At 35.3% G+C, this 19,655-nt stretch overlaps 1 protein-coding gene across 1 annotated transcript in view; it reads left to right on the top strand.

Moving 5' to 3' along the window:
- Positions 1 to 19,655, top strand: part of PTCHD4 (patched domain containing 4) — a 199,103-nt gene that overhangs the window by 80,015 nt on the left and 99,433 nt on the right. The window lies entirely within an intron of this gene.

The raw sequence follows: 19,655 nt of genomic DNA, 5'->3' as shown, positions 1-19,655 counted from the left end.
ATTCTTGGGTATCTTTTCAGCAGTGCCACACTCTACTGGTACCAATTTACTATATTAGTCCATTTTCACACTGCTGATAAAGACATAATTGAGACTGGGAAGAAAAAGAGGTTTAATTGGGTTTATAGTTCCACATGGCTGGGGAGGCCTCACAGTCATGGTGGGAGATGACAGGCACTTTTCACAAGGCAGCAGCAAGAGCAAATGAGGAGGATGCAAAAGCAGAAACCCCTGATGGACCATCAGATTTCATGAGACTTATTCACTACCACAAGGACAGTATGGGGGAAACTGCCCCCATAATTCAGATGATCTCCCACAGGTCCCTCCCACAATACATGGGATTATGGGAGTACTATTCAAGATGAGATTTTGGTGGGGACACAGAGCCAAACCACGTCATCACAGTCTTCTAAGATTTGTATAATTAGTTCATTGCCTGAGGTTTCTGTGGCTCTACTGCTGTTTGTCATTGGTATAGGTTTCTTAAGTCAATCACCCTGTTTCTTTGTGTTCTGGTTATCTATGAGTATGTGATAGTCACTATTTTTGCAAAAAAAAAAAAAAAAAAAAAAATGTATGAGTGTTTTCAGATTCCTAGAATGGTGTTGTCCCTTCCAAAGTGGCTATGTCTTTGTATCAGCCTAGAACTTGAGAGCACTACTAATTGGAAAACATTTCAAATCTAGTCACAGCTTTAGGTTCCCTGTCCAATGTATAAATGTATTCAAAGACCCATCTATAATACAACTTCTTCTTTTTTTTTTTTCTTTTAATATTTATTTTCCTCCTCTGCTTAGCACAGAGACAAGCTTCTATAAAATGTTATGTGACTGGGGCCAGGGACAGTGGCTTACACCTGTAAACTCAACACCTTGGGAGGCCAAGGCGGGCAGATCACTTGAAGTCAGGAGTTTGAGACCAGTCTGGCCAACATGGTGAAACCCCATCTCTACTAAAAATACAAAAATTAGCCAGGGCATGGTGATGCACACCTATAGACCCAGCAACTTGGGAGGCTGAGGCTGGAGAATCACTTGAACCTGGAAGCAGAGATTGCAGTAAGCTGAGATCACACCACTGCACTCCAGCCTGGGCAACAGAACAAGACTGCATCTCAAAAAAAAACAAATGTTATGTGACTGAGAGTAAGACATGGGGATTAGTTTTCATGTGACATTGTTCTAAAGCTATGGCTTTTGAGATCCAAGCTTGAACTGGAGAAGGTATCTCAATAAGACTTCTCATCTTGAGCAACCCTTGGAATTAAATTTCTGAACTCTCTTATTCCTTCAGGCCAGCAGCCTCAAGGAATGAGGGCATTCAGAAATGACCCTTAAGTGTATCTACGTGTTTATTTTTTATCCAGCATTTAGCATTTTTTTGTTGTTTTTAACTAAAGGGTTAATGCAAATGACATAATCTTGGAATATTAAGACTCACAAGCAGCTGCACCATCACTTTAAATGGCTGGATATTTAGTCTTGTTTTTAAGCCTTCACCATTTGTCTTTTTCAAATATGCATGTGTATGTGCTTAATGTTAATATTTACTGCCTCTAACCCAATTTTTCTCTTCATGTAATTTCCTAGTTGACAATTTGTTCATTATCTTCAATTTTAATCCAGTAGATAATATTCAAATGCAAACTTTTTCAAACTTGCTTTTACTGTAGACCAATTATTACATTTTTTAAATACCCTGGTATCTCCTTCTCAAAAGAAAAGTTTTGCCACTATGAGAAGTTTCAAAATACAAGGTGCAGCAAAATGACTTTATCCAGAGTATGACACCACACTACCACCAGCGTTGTGTGTGATATCAAGCAGGCATTTCCCCTGGCAGTGACATACCCATGATTGGAATGTTGAGTGGATACAAAGCAGTATATTACCAGACTATATCACTAGTAATCTTATTCTACAACTTGATGTATGTACATTATGGGAGTAAAAAGAAAAGTATTCATGGTGATTCTTACAATTTACTGTTCAAAAATATTATTTGAAGTACTCTGGGGTGGAGTTTGATTACACCAAATTGATAGAAAATGTAATACAGCTCCACTAGACAGAATAGATTCAATGATTTGATGACAGTAAGATATAAAGAATCTTTTATAAAGCAGTTGAAGACAGGTAGAAGCGGCCACATATATCTCCATATCAAAAGATTCTTAACTTAAATACCTCAGGAGGCAGGCTACCAATGTATTGTCCTGATATTATACAGGACAATAGGGAATGTTGGAATTTGTACACTGGAGAATATATATGCTGCTTAAAAGCACTCAAATTTAATTTTTGTAAATATACCACCTGTCCAAGACTCTTCTGCAGGCCATATCTTGTGGTTAAGAAGCCGGATTAATAACAATGAAGATTTAATAATAACTAAAATATATCGAGCATTTATAATGTCCCGGTGATGAACACTTGCCAGGTGTTAATTGACTTAATTCTCACAATAATCCACAATGTAGGAATGATTGTCATAAATAAGGACAATGTTACATAGAGAATTTTAATAATTGGCTGAAGGTCATATCAGATAGCATGCAATAAAGCTAGAATACAAATACAAGAGCTCCATCTAAGTTCTTCTACTAAGCACATTATCCCTCCATATCTTCATAAACAGCTATTTATTTAGACAAAATTTCTAGAAACAGGGGTCATACTGTCTACAGATTTTCTAAAAACTCAGACATACTTCTTATCTCATAAAAGGGATACATTTTATATGTAAATGATATTGTATTAATATTATATCGATACAATTATATACATATATATGTTTATATACACAATTATTCAGTTCAATATAGACTGAAAGTTTTCATGAAGAAGATCTGCTTTGGCCTCTATTCAAAAATAATTTGAATGTTGAAAAATCAAACAAGTCAAAAAGAGCAAACAAAATTTTAGAAAGAAATTTTACTTCAATATAAGATCAGATCATCACAAGTTTTCCTCACACTGCACATTCCATGGATATTGGAAAAAAAAAAAGGAATGCTTTTAAATGAAAATCTTCATGCTGAAATGACAACCTTTCTTTTCCTTAAATGAACAGTGAAAAATAGGGCATGGCAATAAAAAAATTGTCTGAATATGGATATATAATGCAAAAGCAATTGAATCAGCATGAATTTTATTTAATTAAAACTAATTCTTTCATCATCCACTAAATGAAGGAGTTTTTTTCTAAAACAAGAAAATTAAATAGGAATATTTATATCAAAATGGCTCTTCCTCTACTTTTTTACATATTTCCAACTAGCAATCTTAAAAATATTTTGTCTGTATAAATGACTTTCATACAGTCTTGCTATCTATGCATATGCTTTGCTACTGCAAATAATTTTATTACCATCTGAAAATATTAGATTATCCTAGCTAGTTACTTCATAAAATTGCATCTGTGTCCTAAAATTTGTCCTTGTACCACTTATAGGTTTTAGCATATTCTTCATTTTGTGCTGTGTGGCCTTTTTTTCAATATTTATTTAAGGCATAGAGAATCAATTCTATCAGCATGATGATTTTTATTCAACTATGTCAGCTTAAAAGAGTAGTAAGAATGGGAGCTATACATAGAGAAGGCAGGAGTCAGTAAGAAGTTAGCTTCTTAGAAAAATTCCAAGGAATCACATGAAAAGATATATTACATTTGATGCATAAAAATCAGTTCTCATAAGTAAATCGAAATGTGTTGGAATGGTCATAATTATATTTGAAATTCCCATATTTGGAATTCCCAATGCATTTCACTGCAGAGAACTGAGCTAACTTTATACTCATTATAAAGTCACACAGAAAAATCTTAATAAATAGAATATATAAAAATTTGTCTTCAGGATTTACATAAAATCCTGACTTATAAACTATCTAATTGCTTTTTGTACCTTTGGATTTCTCCTAGCCAAGTTATATTATATGCATATTTATTTTATCTTAGATCATAAGTGCAATTATGACAAATTACCTGAACATTAAATTAATTAAACCATATTTATAGTTTTATAATACTAATACTTATTTTTCTTTCTGGTGCATTATCTTCTGAAACTGTTCCCATGGGTGTACTTAGCTCCAAGTATTTATTTATCTGCACTGAGCCTTTATATGAAATAGAGGCTTTCTTATTTAAAAGAATCATTTTTAATGCAAACACCAATAAGTAATTGTATTAAGATGATATGGTTTGGCTGTGTCGTCACCCAGATCTCATCAACAATTGTAATCTGAATTTTAATCCCCACATGTCGAGGGAGGGACCTGGTGGAAGGTAAATGAATTATGGGGGTGGTTCCCCCTTGATGTTCTGGTGGTATTGAATGAGTTCTCATGAGATCTGATGGTTTTATAAGGCAATTTTCCATGCACTTGCTCGCTCTCTCTCTCCTGTCACCATGCAAGATGTGCCTGCTTCCCCTTCTGCCATGATTGTAAGTTTCCTGAGTCCTACCCAGCCATGAGGAACTGTGAGTCAATTATACCTCTTTCCTTTATAAATTACCCAGTTTCAGGTAGTATCTTTGTAGCAGTGTGAGAACAGACTAATACATTAGATTTAGTTTAATGTCTAGCAAAATAGAGAATCTTTGAATATTTTTTAAATAATTATGAAATCAATAACTGCCAATTTATAAATATACTTACTTATATAGAAGCATTACTAATGCAAATACATTTCTAATAAAACACTTATTGATGATGTTTGTCACAAAGCATTTACAGCACATTATTTCTAACACAGTATATTTAAATATTGGACTACAATGAGAGAAGAAGAATGAAATCAACATATATCCATCTCGTTAGATTTATGTCAGGCTGGAGATATTTTGACAGTTAAATGTCACAATTCTGAGAAGTGTGCACACCATCTTTTTAACATAGGGATGAGATACAATGGTAATGAAATATGTTATTGTCTTTGTTTAAATATTACATATGTAATGTTGTCATGAATTTACATAACATTGGGTTAAATACCATTTGGTTTACTGACAAATGTTTGATATTTATGATTCATAGTATTTTGTAAATGCAAAAATCTAGAATTATCCTGTTTTACTGGGTTCTAACACTGGACTGACAGATTAGCCTAGACTACCATAATATTTAGAGGTTTTTACAACTTGAACTTCATAAGTGTTTAAGCTGTTTGCATATTTTGCTAAGGTCATCGGTAATTTACTATCTTCTTTATTCTTCCCAAGTATGTTAAGATAACTTTAGGTTAGGCATTTACCATCATTTTATCCTTTTACACACAAAGACTGAGTTTTGTCATATGGTTGCACTATAAAAAACTAAACTTGGAAATCTTAGTTATTTGCCCTTCAAATCTTGAAATACCAAATGTACCTTCCTAAATAGAAAAAACAATCTTTTTTTCAAAACTATTTTAATGTCATGCCTTTAAAATGTTCTCAGAATGTTTGTCTGAACAGTAAGAAAGTGAAACATTTAAAGCACTGAGAACTAAACGTTTGTCTTGTGAAATTCAAAAACATAGTTTGAACCATGCATAAATTCAACATTGGCATTACAAGGCACCATTAAAACTTTTTTAGATTATACTTTTTAATATGCTGAAAATTCATTTTTCTACTGCAGGAACAAAAAAAAAAAGCAACAAAAAACCTTCATATACTTTAGTACTCAAACAATTTTCTTTCCTTCCTCCAATTTATCTCCAACATAGTTTTCTTCCCTTCAGCTTGACATTTATTTGACTTTTTGATGTCTATTTTTAATTTACCCTAACTTGCAGAAATATGTAATCAACATAAGTAATCCTCCAAAAGTATCTCCATTATCTCTTTAATTGAATTAATTTCTCAAGGTATTTAGAGCTTATTTACTTTCTGCTTTGTCATGTACATAGTATATATGATTTTACATCCTTTTAAAAAAGTTTTAAGGTTATTTATCTTGGCATACATTCAATGCCCTCCAAGATAACTTAATCTTGTTTGGAAGTCATCTTGTACTATAGTCATAAGTTAATTCATTACTTCATTCAAAATTCTTATTGAGCACCTATTATCTGCTAGGTGTTGTGCTGGGTAGAGGGGATAAAGAGATAAAATAGACGACCGGGTGCAGTGGGTCATGCCTGTGATCCCAGCACTTTGGGAGGCCAAGGATCACGAGGTCAGGAGATCGAGATCATCCTGGCTAACACGGTCAAACCCCGTCTCTACTAAAAATACAAAAAACTAGCTGAGTGTGGTGGTGGGTGCCTGTAGTCCCAGCTACTCGGGAGGCTGAGGCAGGAGAATGGCGTGAACCCAGGAGGCGGAGCTTGCAGTGAGCTGAGCTTGCGCCACTGCACTCCAGCCTGGGCGACAGAGCGAGACTCCATCTCAAAAAAAAAAAAAAAAGATAAATCAGACTATTATGATACCTTCGTTTATTGAGGTTAAGTTTTCATTTTTACACATATGAACAAATAAGGACTGTTTAGGCCATAATCAGGCACAGAGATAAAACATTAAGCACAGCGAAGGGCCCGGAGAAAAAGATTTGTTGGAGAAAATCCAAAGGGAGATGGGACTTGATATCAGCCTAACAGGTAAGCACTGCTTCTAATTAAAGATGCTGCTATGGATATTTGTAATAGCTTCCCTCCTTTACAAATTACAGAAAGCAAGCAGGGAAAGAGTCACAACCCCAAACTATAAATTGTGAAGAATACCTACTATATTGGACTATGATGAGAGAAGAAGAATGAAATCAACATATATCCATCTCGTTAGATTTATGTCAGGCTGGAGATATTTTGACAGTTAAATGTCACAATTCTGAGAAGTGTGCACACCATCTTTTTAACAGAGGGATGAGATGCAGAAGTCATGGCAAGTCTTGGGAGAGTCAGAGGAATGTCCCAAGAGAACCTTATCTACTACCATAAAACATTAGGAAAAGCTGAGCAAAACAGAAGTAGTCTTTGCTCACAAAAGTGAACCTGGATGAGGGCTGGAAAGGCAGCGGTATGGAGTACCTCCTAATCTAGGGAACTGCCACCTAAGAAGGGTGTCCACAAACCATTCATGTCCTCCTGAATGCCCAAAGCCAAGAGAAGATGCACAGAGTAGAGTACCAAGCAGATTTAGTGATGGGGATTTTAAGACCGCTTGAGGATAAGCCCACCTCACTTCTGCAACCACCTCCTGAGGGTTCAGCAAACAGCTACCCCAGATAACATTGCCTCTATTTAGTAAAGGGAGGCACTAGCACACAAAAGTAAGAAAAGAACATAAGCAAAATACAGATGATAAAATTCTACCAAAAGATCAGATTTTTCAATTTTCCCCCAAAATAGAAAAATCTCAATGCATATTCCATAAAAATACAAACACCATGACGCCTCTAGGAATTACAAAAATGTGAAAAATGACCACAAAGCAAACAGAAAAACTGAAGAGACAGCAAAAAGAGAGGAAAAACAAGCTGGCAGAACTCAGAAAAAAATAGAAGGAAATAATAAAGCCTTTATTAGAGAAACGAGCTGCTTTGGAAGCAACAAAATACAAAATAAACAAGAGCGCAAACATATTTAGAAACATGGAGGAGAGACTTGAGGAAATTACATAAAAAGAAACAAAAAGAACAAAAATAGGAAAGCAATTAGAGAAGAGATGATTAAGATGGAGACAAAGGCATCAACATAGTGATAAAATGTGATTCTGAAGAAAAAATAGAAATATGGAATAGGCATAAAATATTCATCGTTATCCAAGTTGTTGTTCAAACATGAGGGCTAAAGATAGGTGATCTCCTGCTTGCAGTAACTACAGGAATACAGCACACATGACCCTTTCCTGAAAGAGAACCTCCTTTCCAAAATGCAGTCAGAAAAAGAAGCATCAAAATAAAAGCTCAATGGAATAAATATGATAAAGCTACTTACATACAGAAGCAAAGTCTTCAATTCTGAGAATTACAGATATGAAACAGAATGCAACTATTATCAATATTAAAATGTTAAATATATATCTATTTGACCAGTTTGGGGAGGAGAAAAAACTGTGTATTGCTTATCTTTCACAGTAGGGGATATATAGATAGCGCTTATTGTTGAAACATGAAGTTAAAAAAAATGTTCTATTCTTTTAATTTTTCATAACTTTGAACTATTTTCATTTAAAATAATTACTTTGGGCCGGGCGCGGTGGCTCAAGCCTGTAATCCCAGCACTTTGGGAGGCCGAGACGGGTGGATCACGAGGTCAGAAGATCGAGACCATCCTGGCGAACACGGTGAAACCCCGTCTCTACTAAAAAATACAAAAAACTAGCCGGGCGAGATGGCGGGCGCCTGTAGTCCCAGTTACTTGGGAGGCTGAGGCAGGAGAATGGCGTAAACCCGGGAGGCGGAGCTTGCAGTGAGCTGAGATCCGGCCACTGCACTCCAGCCCGGGCGACAGAGCGAGACTCCGTCTCAAAAAAAAAAAAAAAAAAAAAAAAAAAAAAAAAAAAAAAAAAAAAAAATAAAATAATTACTTTGAAACTTTACCATTATAAATAAAATGTCATGCGAAGTTTAGTCGTTTATTGTGAAGAACTTATTTAAAGAAAAGGATGTGATAACATTTAAGTTATCAAAAGAATTCAGTAACTATCATTGATATTAGACAAATGTATATATAATGTGATTTGAAAACATGATTTATATAATCAAAATCCATTTCTTTGAAAATCTATGGAAGGATAGAGGGAATTGTTAAGGGTTTACATAAGATGACAGCTATAGAGAAACAATTGATAAGAACGGGAAAAAATTAGATTAACAACACAGAGAAAGAAGAAAGGTGTACGAAGAAGTGATGAGCAATGAATGAAACTGTCCAAGTACAACGTGGAGTAGATTTTTCCATGACTAAATAAAAATTGTAGCATATAAACATATGAATATAAAATGTGTTTTTTGTGGCCTAAAGTGCATGAATTTACCCTTGTTATATAAGAACCCTGGGAAATCCTCTTTCTTCAGGTTTTAGTTTTCTTATACATAAAAATAGAATCATTTATCTTCCATGCTTAAAAAAGTGTGTTTGATTTTAAAGTTATTGCAGGGAAACATTTTTTACTCTATGCATGAAATAAATTGAATATAAACAAATATTCTTGTTTCTCAAGTCCTAGAGGTGTCAAGGTGTCCATATTGATGAATCCTAAAAATATGATTTATTTTAAAATTCATTAGAAATAAGATTGTTGTTTTTAAAAACAGTATTGCTTTCCGGGTAGAGCAGATTTAGTAAGTAAAAATGCACTTGTTCTATGACCATCAAAAATACAGCAAAAAGAACTATATGAATGAGCAGTGGTTGATTTTATGAACTTGCAGGAAATATGAACTTAGAAGATTTCAGATCTCTATAATGGTTTACCTAAGGATAGTACTCTCATCTCCAAATTTTTAGTACAATTTTCTCTGATATATGGGTACCTGGGAAATCAAAAATGGATTTAAAAGTATGGCATATCGAATTGGATATTAGGCACTAATTGAATATTAATGTTAGACATAATTAAATATCTAATTAACATAATTTGCTTGCTAATAAATAATTAGCAAATTTCTGTCATTTAAGAGCTTAATTTTTCCTACATGTTATTATAAACAATTTAAAACATAACCAAAAAGGCTGAAAGAATTGTATCTATCATCTAGATTTTACAATCAACATTGACTACACTTCTTTTTTTATCATATGGCTATTCGTCTATCCATCCTCTACCTACTGATCAACCATCTTATTTTTCATCCATTTTAACTTTCACCCCTAAACACATCGGTGTGTATGTCATTTACTAGAGTTCAATATTTGTTTAGTTCTTTTTTCATTTATGTAAAATTTATATATAATAAATACACAAGTCTTAATTGTATCATTCATTGACTTTTGATAAAAATACATACCTTTGTAACTCAAACTTCATCAAAATATAAAACATTCCATCATCCCAGGATGTTCCTTTATGCACCTTTTCAGTCAATCCCTATCCCCACAACCATCCCTCAAAGGCAACCACTGTTCAGACTATATGTCACCATTGATTAGTTTTGCCTTTTCTAGAACTTCATAGAAATAGACTCACATGGTAAGCTTTGGTAGATGGCTTCTTTCACTGGGTGATAAGATTTTTAACTATCATTCACTAAGTGTTTTTGTGTGTGTGTGTGTGTCAACAAACTCAGTATTTCAATGAAAGCATAAGAATGAATACAATATTCATTCTGGTTCTGGTTATGTCTAAGTTTAATTGAATCTTGGTATAACACAAGAAACAGGATGAGTCTGTGTACTTTCTGAAATCTTTTTACCAGTGGTGTATGTCTCACATTTTGAAGAAACATGGAAAAATTCAGTTTTGAATCCTGACTTTACTCTCCCATTATTCTGTTGGTAGACGAGTTACTTCACTTTAATTGACCTCAGTTTGCTTAACCATCATTAGGATGGTAAGATCTGTCTCATGGAGTTATTGTGCAGAATAAATGAGAAAACTTATGTAAAGTGCTTAATGTATTACCTGGAGCATAGGAAGAATGCAGTAACTGATAGCAATTCTTATCATAATTAGAAACCTATGACTTAGTTCTTATGTCTATTCTAAGCAAATTAACACATTTAATACTCACAAAAACTATGAGGTAGTCACTGTTATTATCTCCATTTTTATATTATGAAACTAAAATATAGAGAGCTTTATTTTTCCAGAATATACACTAAGTGATAGAGCAAGTTTCACACTGAAGCAGAGTTCTCCAGACCTCTAAGTCATACCGCCTCTTGGTAGCTCAGTAGCACTCTGTAATAAACTGGTGTGGGGAGTAATAGTAGAGTAAGAACTGTGAGTATCAGTAATAGTAGTAGTGTTGGACTAATATTAGGAGAAATGGAAAGAATCAGAAGGACACTAAATCTCAGAGTGAAGTAAGACGGAGACTACAACCAAAAGGAAATCCCAAAAGAATGAAGAGAAGGAGGAAGAGAAAGAAGTAAAGGAGGAGAAGAAACATAAATGAGAAGGGGGGAAAGGATGAGGGAGAGGAGTAGGGAAGCGATAAGGATGATTTGTTAATTGCCCTGTTTCTATTTCTATCAATAAGTTCATTCCTTCAGGAACAACTAGTGTTGGAAGTTCCCTAGGTCACAGGATAAAGTCTTCCTGGAGCTGTCAGGCTAAAGCAACTTTACCTTCACAGGCTTCAACATATTATTCAAGGGGCCATGGAAATTCTAAAATTATTCACTAAAAGAAATAGATATTTGTTGATGTATCTACAACTTTCTTTTGTCTTTTAATGTAGCTTTTCTGATTGTATAAATAGAGCGTGCTATTTATAGAAAAATTTCAAGATATGGAATAAAACAAAGTTGAAAAATGTCATTCTTATATTGTTAGAAGAAATACTTTAATTATTTTATAAATATATATGTTTTAGTTATCTATTGCAGCATAACAAATTATCCTGTGATTTACTTACATAAAACAATAGCAATTATAATCTAAAGTTTCTAGAGATTGGGAACCTGGGCATGGTCATAATGAGTCCTCTGTTTCAGGATCTCTCACAAGGCTGGAATCAAATTTCAACTGGGGCAGGATCCTTTCCAAGCTCACTCAGTGGTTATTGACAGGGTTAGTTCCTCACAGTCTGTTGGAGTGAGGACCTCAACTCCTCATGAGCTGTTGGCCAGAACTTATCCTCAATTCCTTGTCACAGGGAACTCTTCAATATGCCAACTTGCTTCATCAAAGCCCTAAAGAGAATTTACAAGCAAGATGGAAGGAAGTCACAGCTTTTTGTAAGCTAATCACAGAAGTGAAATTCCACCACTTTTGCTGATTATTATTTATTAAAATGAGTCACTAAGTCTAGCTCACATTCAAGGGCAGTGGATTACAAAAGAGAATAAATACTAGGAGGTGTGGAGATCATTGAGAGTCACCTTGAAAGACTGCCCACCTTATATATAAACATTACTTAACTTCTGTTTCTTCATTGGCAAAATGGAGTACACAATTAGAGAGGTGAGCATACAGTTTTACTCACCTCTCTAATTATTCCCTAATGATAAACTCCTAAAAGTGAAATTGCTAAGCCACAGAATACATGCTCTTTTAATAACATCCTCAAATTACTTTTCAACAAAGTTATGTTACTTTATCTTCTCATCAGGGAATGACAGTGTCTCTTTCCTCAAACCCTCACCAATCCTTAACAATATCATCTTAATAACTGATGATAACTTGAAAATCAAGAAGCATTGCATTTGCATTTAAATTTATATATTCTTATTGTTGATGCCAAACTTTTAAAATATCTGTATTGATAATATAAATTAATTTTTCTTCTATAAATTATCTATATTCTTTCCCATTTTTAAGAGGGACATATTCTTTGAATCATTGCTTTGTATTTATTTATTTATTTATTTATTTAGATATGGAGTCCTGCTGTTGTGGCCCAGGCTGGAGTATAGTAGCGCAATCTTGTCTCACTGCAACCTCTGCCTCCCAGGTTCAAGCAGTTCTCCTGCCTAAGCCACCTGAGTAACTGGGATTACAGGTGCACACCACCATACCTGGCTAATTTTTGTATTTTTAGTAGAGATGGAGGTTTCACTGTGTTGGCCAGGCTGGTCTCAAACTCCTGACCTCGTCATCCACCCGCTTCGGCCTCCCAAAGTGGTGGGATTACAAGCATGAGCCCCCCATGCTCGGCTGGTAATTATATATTTCTGTCAATGCCTCTGGAAATATTGCTGCATTGAGATTTTAGCAGACTTTCAGCAGATTCAGAGAATTTATTCCCCATATGAGAACAGGATGCTGAGAAGACTAAAGAATTCATTCTTTCTCTCTGGAAAGATAAAATTGTGCATTTGACCCCATTCTTGAAAGACAGGGAAGTATTGATTTTCTGCCTGCTAAACCATACCTAATGAGGGCTTTTCAAGGGTTTTGGGGCTCCAGCAACAAGCTGAGTGAAGAGCATCAATTCCTTAGCAGACTCAGGAAGTTCTTTACCGAAGCAGAAAACATAAGCAATTGGAGAATGATGTGGTCCATAAATGCCCGAAAAAGGTACTGCCAACCAGAAAGGACAAGACAAATGAAACATCTGAAAGCTGAAATGATGTTCAAAAGGGGCAGAAATGAGATCAAAGCGTAGATAAGTGGAATATTTGTTTAAGAACCCATCTCAGAAATATGACCCCTCTTTTGACATTCACCTTGTGTACAAATGGCCCAGAAAGTGTCTCTAAAGTTGAAGAAGCATGTGACACACTGCGCTTTCCAAGAACAAGAGCTTCCCTGTTCATCTTTATATGCGGAGTGCTAAGTACAATGCCAAACTGATTAATAGGTGCTAAAGAAATATTAGTAGTTTAACTAGTTTAACTGAAGAATTAAAGTAATAGCACTGTCAGGAAGAGGCACAGGTGGGTGCAGCAGTGACACATGGATGCATGGCAGAAGGAAGACAGAGTAATTATTGGTGAGGAAGTGGCTCTCAAGGTCAACCTTACAATGCAAGACAAGATTAGTAACTAGCAAACTTCTAGTTGAAAAATCCATGAACCAAGAAGGTTAGGGTTGATAGGTGCAGCAATCTACCATGGCACACATTGACCTATGTAACAGACCTGCACATTCTACACATGTATCTTGGAACTTAAAGTAAAGTATAACATTTTTTAAAAATGTTAAAAGAGAAGATTAGGAAAACAGATGCTGCGAAACAATAAAGGGATACCTTGGTATTTGAATAAACACCTGCTTCAGCCAGAATGAGTCATAAATTTTAGAATCCATGACAGGAAGCATTTTTCAAGTGGATTAGTCATTCATTTACTTATTCAATAACTATACATTCAGCAGCCAGTATGTGATGCTACTCACTGGGTATATGACGATGAACAAAGCACATGCTATAACTTCAAGACACAAACAATCACAACGGAGCTTAAAGGCCATGATGAGATAAGGAGATCATTTTAAAGGAGTTCCAGGAAGGAAGCCCAACCCAGCCTTGGAGGTGATGAAGGCTTCCCAGAGGAGATGAGTCAATTGTTTTTTTTTTTTCCCCATGGAATCTCCAGTACCTAGGAGGGTTCCTAGTAAATAAATAGTCATTGAATGAAAATAAATGAACAAATGATGATGCTGCTGCTATAGTTTGATTACAAATTATAGTTTAGTGTGAAACGTTTTAAACTCCAGATTGGTTTCTGGCTGATATTTTTGTATCTATTGGCCAACTTCCTTGCTTGCCAATAATTTGTGGTCAGCAAATAAAAATCAGTGTTAATATTAGCGTATGTTAAACACAATTAACAAGGAAAATCAGCAAGACATAACAATGTTATGCCTTCCAAAATCAAATGTTTTTCTTATATTCGTACAGCATCCTCAGCCAGGGGCAATTTTGCCTCCCAGGGGATATTCGGCAGTACCTGAAAACATTTTTGATTGTTGGGACGGGAGGAATTCTACAGACATCTGGTGGGTAGAGACCAAGAATGCTTTAAACACACTACAATGCACAGGACAGCACCCCCAACAACAACAAAAGCCCAGCTCCAAATGTCAGTACTGTTAAGGCTGAGAAATCATGGATTTTCAGAAATCAGGGTTTGTGCTTATTTGGCACAGACCATCAAAAGATGGTTCTATCTTTGAACTCATAAAACACTTCTAGCTCTCAAAGTCCATGTTTAATTACAACGAATGTATTTGGCTCCTTAATAGAACAAAATACAGTAGGAAGCATAAAGGAGAAAATGGGAGTTTGGCTCTGGGACAAAGGACATACGAAAGGTTAGCCATTTCCCTGCTGCTAAAATGAGATGAAATATTAGAGCCAACTTTTCTCTTGTTTTCTTTCCAGAATGAAGCCTGGGAAAAATTAACAAGTAGAAAGTGGTTGTCTCTGGCATTTCTCCTGACTTATCCCTCATTATTTGTACTCATTCCCATATTCTTTATGTCTTCTCTTCATGTGCAGTAAACTCATAGATAAAGGGCCCAATTACTTGTATTGCCCTGTCGTCCACTACTCTTTCAAAATTGCCTATCTCTGGGTGTCCTGTTCTTAACCATTTGAGAGAGACTCACATCAGTGGCAATTGCTGGCAATAGCTTTGATGTTACTACTTGATAACTGGATTTTCATTTTTAAAAAGATGGTATGTGCTTAACCCAAAGTAATTGATTAATAATGGTAGGATTTCAAGCAGTGATTTACAAGAGCATGGCTTTAACTTTGCTTTGTTCTTTAGGATTGAATTTGTATGTAAACTCTAACTCTATAAACCTAAGATACTATAACCAAGGTTGGTCTTCATCCTTGGCAACAGTACTGGCTGCAGTTAACCACTAGTATTGGTTAAAGTACTAAAATATTTCCATACTTATAGATCTACGGCTACTGCCCTAAACCTCCTGAATGTGCAGAATTATACCTGTTGACCCAGCCCCACTGCACACCTTTCTCCATCTGCCCACAATATAGCCACTACAGGGTAAATGCATGCCCTTGTTGGTGTCTTCCAGCTCCAGCAGCTTCTGCTTTGATTCACAGGTTCCTGGTTGTTAAGTTGTTTCAACAGTGCCTTGATTATATCTCCAGCTACAATCATTGTAGCATTGTTTTTAGTGTCATTATTGTTGGTGAAGGTGGAGCTTATCTTCTTAGACTCCATTAAGTAAAAGTAAGTGAAACTTTCTTTTCCTTGATATTTGGGTACTTGTTTGAGTGTTTTCAAGGGAAACAGAAAGTCTTAGGTATGAACCAAATTTTGGCGTTTCACAATAATTCTCCTTAAAGGTTTAAGAATTAAATAATGAAACACATGCACATGTATCTTTGTTCAGGAAAAGTAATTATAGTAAAGTATCCATTGCAAAATATGTGTCCATTCTGTTTGTGTCTCTTTCAAATGTGAAATATATACATAATGGTATAAGTTAAGCACATATTTCTGACTCATAATAATAAGAAATACAATGTAGTAATGTGTACATGAAGAAAAAATAACAAATGAGGAAACGAGGAACATGAAACAAGTAGTTTAATTCTAAGAGTACTAAAAACATATAATGAGAGATTATAATATAGAAGCATGATAAAGGGGGAATGACATTCAACTTGCAAGCCATAAAATTCATTTAAAAATAGGTCTTCAATTTCAAGACTCTAAACATACTTTAATATGAATATCATTATTATTAAACAATTCTAATCAATATAAAAAGTAAAAGACAAGTGTAAAAAATAATTCCCAGTCTCATCACTTAGAAGCATCATCATTAACATTAGGTGAAGCTCATTCTAGATGTTGCTCAATTAGTACCTATGCAGACAAAAGAATAGATGGATAAATGGTTTAGATATATAAGATAGGTGATAGACTGATACAGAGCATATTAAATTTTGTTTAAATAATTATATGGTATTTACTTTAGATTTTTAAAAAGCAAAAGAATTTTTGAAGCTAAAAGACTTTGCTAAACTTTATACAATGTTCAAAAAATTTGAGGGCTATCCGTTTCTAGAATTTCTATGGATAAGGGAATAAGATCATGCAAAACATTAGGAGACTGCACAGTTTTAAAAAATATATTTGTTTCCTTTTTTCTGGCCACCCTATTTCTTCCTTATCATAAAATATTTAGAAATTAGTATACTTTTTGTATCTCCGTTTCCCAGTTCCTGATCTTTGTTAGTTATTATGTAACTTTCTAACATAACCATTATCTTCCCACTTGCCTAATTTAAGTTCTATCTTTAAATGAAGCCCACATCAATGTTCAGCTTTTTCAGTAAATTCATATACATTTATTCTGCTGTTTTGTGATTAACAACTGTACATCATATATTGACTTCCTATAATGAATTGCAAAGATTTAGCCCGCTTTTACCACTTCTGCCATGGGTGTTTCTCTCCCTACATCCTTTCATTACGGTTTTACCATCATTTATGAAATCAGTGTTCAGTGCTCACATTAAATATGACTCTGTAAATATTTTTTCAAAACTGGGCTATTATTACATTTCTTTCCTATTCAGTTTATTTTCTTAAGTTAGTAATTGCCTTGCTTTTCTGTTAATAACCCTCATTCTTCCCAAATTCAGTATCAGGTTCCATGTCAAGTACTTGGTTAGGTCCATTTCTTCCTCTCCTGGAGCCCTCTGGTCTCTTGAGCCAATCATTTGGTCACTCTCTAAGTCTGTTGCAGCACCTTCTACCTTGAAATTTCCTATAGATTTGATTCTGAGGATCCTCCTTTTCTATGTCCAGTGATGGTGGCCTTCTTTCCCAAATCTCGAGTCTTCTTATTTACATGGAGTGCATTCTGAGGAAGGGAGCACAGGAGGTACATTTTTAAGATCCATGTATCTGAAAATGTTTTTATTCCATCCTCACACCTTAAAGATCATTTGGCCTAGCATCAGTTAGAAACTTCTTTCTAATGTAGCCCACATACACCATGGAATACTATGCAGCCATAAAAAAGGATGAGTTCATGTCCTTTGTAGGGACATGGATGCAGCTGGAAACCATCATTCTCAGCAAACTATCGCAAGAACAGAAAACCAAATACCGCATGTTCACACTCATAGGTGGGAACTGAACAATGAGATCACTTGGACACAGGAAGGGGAACATCACACACCGGGTCCTATTGTGGGGAGGGGGGAGAGGGGAGGGATAGCATCAGGAGATATACCTAATGTAAATGACGAGTTAATGGGTGCAGCACACCAACATGGCACATGTATACATATGTAACAAACCTGCACGTTGTGCACATGTACCCTGGAACTTAAAGTATAATTAAAAAAAAAAAAAAAAAGAAGAAGAAACTTCTTTCTGAAATTTGGAGGCATTTACCCATTATCTCCCAGGTTCCACAGTTTAGCTGCTGTAGTACCAGGTGCCAAATTGATTCTCCAGGCTTTATAGGTAACTTTTTCCTACCTCTCTTAAACCCTAGTGTTCTGAAACTTCAGGTTCTGAGTTGGTGCAGGTATTTTTTCATTCTTCTGCTGGGTACACAGTATATAGTGGGCCATTTCAATTTGGAAGAACTTCACATGTAACTCTTCTAGAGGGATATTTTTTTAATTGCAGCAATCATACTTTCAATTTCCAAAGAGCTCTTTCTTGTTTCTTATTGTTCCTTTTTTTTTAATTGTCTGATCTGGTTTTATGAATTCAATCTCTTTTCTTAACTTTCTGAAGCTGTCAATTATAGTTTTTCTGTTCTTTCTGTACTTTTCAAAGTCACACTTTTCTCTGTGTCCTTTTTCCCATTTGTTTGGGTTTCAGTGTTCCGACTTCAAGGCTCTCCTCGAAAATCTTGTGATTCCTTGGTGTCTGCTATTTTGAAAGCATATTGGAAGCTATGTGCTATGGGTGTAACTGGCTGGCAGCCTTCCTGGTAGAGTGAAGTAGTTGACACCGTATCTCTTGGGCTAATCAGTTTTTCTAGAGCAGTGGTTCTCAAATCTGAGTTTGATATTCACACCTGAGTGCTTCAGAATCACTTGGATGTCTTGTTAAAACAAAAATTGCTAGGCCTCACACTTGGATGTTTTCAGTCAGTACAGAGTCTGAAAATTTGCATTTGTAATAAGTTTTAGGTGATACTGGTGTTGCTGGGACTGGGGTCACTATCAAGAACCACTTGTCTAGAGAAAACTCAATCCAATTTTCTGCCTAGTGGGAATACATCTGTTACCAGGAGCAAAAAACAAAGCAATCAGACTGGGGATCTCACTCTTCAGTACTGTGTTTCCTCTAAAACCTTCAGTTTTAAGAAGATTGTCATTTCAGACCTCCATTGTACCTCATGTCCTGCAAATCACAGGTCTCTAGTAATTTCATCAGAGTAGAAACCTCATCCTACCCATGGGTCTAACTGCTTCTTAAGAAGATTTCAACCAGGCCTGGTCTTCTCAGGCAAGCCTCACACTCTTACCTCCTGAAATACAGCTTGCCGCCAACTCTTGCATTTTTCTACAATTCTGCAACTTGAATCCTTATTGACATCTTTCTGTTCAGGCTCTCAGGTTTCATCTTTCCCCATGCTCAGTCAATTACCGCTCTTCCACCTGCTTTCTATTTCCCCACTTTGTTAACAGTTCATCTAGTATTGTCTCTTATTTCCACTTTCTTTTGAATGAAGTTTGTTCTTTTTTGAAAGCTACATTATCTTAATGGGGCTCCAGAAAGGAGCAGACTTAAATGCATGTGCTCAGTATGTTCTGTATTATTAGAAATCTCCTTTCTCTTCTTGTCTTTCCCTTCTCTTCTTGTAGCTTCCTTTGACTACAAGAAAACTAAGTCGTAAACAACAGACGTAGCCACAGGTGTCTCTTTTATGGGAACAGCTCTCTCTTATTCCACCTACATCCATATGCTCAGCTAGTCCTCTCACCTTTAGGAACTAATGCAACCTCCTTAAGGTTTTGAAAAGAGTTATGGATCACCGTTCACGGCCCCTTTATTTACTCTGGTTTATATTTGATGGTATTTGATTCACGGTTTATTATTTGCATTGTGGATATGCTCATATTTCATTGAGGGTAAATTTTTTTCTGTAATTTTCATTT

This window comes from Theropithecus gelada, chromosome 4 (assembly GCF_003255815.1).
Source record: "Theropithecus gelada isolate Dixy chromosome 4, Tgel_1.0, whole genome shotgun sequence".
Classification (NCBI taxonomy): Eukaryota; Metazoa; Chordata; class Mammalia; order Primates; family Cercopithecidae; genus Theropithecus; species Theropithecus gelada.
This window is presented reverse-complemented; position numbering and strand designations above follow the sequence as displayed.